Genomic DNA, 1791 nt, shown 5'->3' with positions numbered 1-1791 from the left:
ACCTTCCCCAGTCTCTTAAAAGAAAGGCTCATCAAGAAACAAGAAGCAAACAGAACTCCAAACAGACTGGACCAAAGGAGAAACTCCCCAAGACATATTATCATTAAAACTCTAAACATTGACACCAAAGAGAAAATCCTAAAAGCAGCTAGGGTAAAACAGCGCACCACTTTCAAAGGAAACCCCATCAGTATTACTTCCAACTTCTCAATGGAAACCCTGAAAACTAGAAGGGCCTAGAATGAAACTCTCCAAACACTCAGAAACTATGGCTTCCAACCCAAACTACTCTATCCAGCAAAAGCCTCTGTCATAATAGATGGTGAAAGAAAAACTTTCCATGACAAAACTCAGATTTATAATTAAATGAGCACAAAACCAAACCTACAGAAAGTATTGCAGGAAATTCTCCACAGAGAAGAAACAAATAGCCAAACACAAATGCCTACAAGAAGCAGATCACAACAACCAAACCCAAGGTAGACACAAAAAATTTCAAATTCCATGAAAATACCAACACATGTCTACCACCACAACATGGCAGGGATGAAATCAAATCTCACAGTCATTACCCTAAATAGTAATGACCTTAATTCACCCATCAAGAGACACAAGCTAACACGGTGGATCAAAAAATTAGACCCTTCAATCTGCTGCCTTCAAGAAACCCACCTTACCACTAAAGACAGAAGCCTCCTGAGGGTGAAAGAGTGGAAAACAATGTTCCAAGCAAATGGGAATAAGAACCAAGCAGATGTAGCTATATTAATATAGAAAAAAAAATAGACTTAAAACCAAAAATAATCAAAAAAGACAAAGAAGGCTACTTCCTACTCATCAAGGGAACATTCCATCAAGAGGAATTACAATCATAAATCTGTATGCCCCAAACACAGGGGCACCGCAGTTCATAAAACAAAATCTACTTGACAATAAAACAGAAATAACCACCAACACCATCATAGCTGGGAACATCAACACACCTTTATTAGTAATAGACGGATCATCCAAACAAAAACTCAACAGGGAAGTAAGAGAGCTCAACAACACCATAGAACACTTAGACCTAACAGACATCCACAGAACTTTCCATCCCAAATCCACAGACTACACGTTCTTCTCAGTAGCCCATGGAACATTCTCTAAAATAGACCATATACTGGGTCACAAAGACTGCCTCCATATCTTTAGGAAAATAGACATAATTCCTGCATGATATCAGATCACAATGCTATATTGCTAGGTATCAACAACAAAAGACCCACCAAGAATCCCATCAGCACCTGGAAACTCAACAGCACACTCTTAAGCAATAAATGGATAGTGGATGAAATTGCAAAATTCCTGGAATTCAATGACAATGAGAACACATCATACCCAAAACTTATGGGACACAATGAAGGCAGTCCTCAGGGGAAAACTCATACCACTCAATGCCTTCATAAGAAAGACAGAAAGATCCCAAATCAATAACCTAACCAACTACCTAAAGGCACTGGAAAAACAAGAAAAATCCAACCCAAAGACCTCCAGAAGGAAAGAAATAATTAAAACCAGAGCAGAAATTAATGCATTAGAAACCAAGGAAACAATGAAGGCAATTGACACAAAAAAGAGCTGGTTCTTTGAAAAAATAAACAAGATTGACAAACCTCTTGCCAATTTGGTCAAGCAAAAAAGGAGAGGCTCCAAATTAACAAAATTCAAAATGAAAAAGGAGAGATCACAACAGACATAAGTGAAATTGGATGAATCATCAGGACTTATTTCAAAAACCTCTACTCCACAAAA

The sequence above is a fragment of the Jaculus jaculus genome, unplaced genomic scaffold, assembly GCF_020740685.1.
Source record: "Jaculus jaculus isolate mJacJac1 unplaced genomic scaffold, mJacJac1.mat.Y.cur mat_scaffold_36_1_2353498_arrow_ctg1, whole genome shotgun sequence".
Taxonomy (NCBI): Eukaryota; Metazoa; Chordata; class Mammalia; order Rodentia; family Dipodidae; genus Jaculus; species Jaculus jaculus.
The sequence above is the reverse complement of the archived record's forward strand: the minus strand, read 5'-3'. Positions refer to the sequence as shown.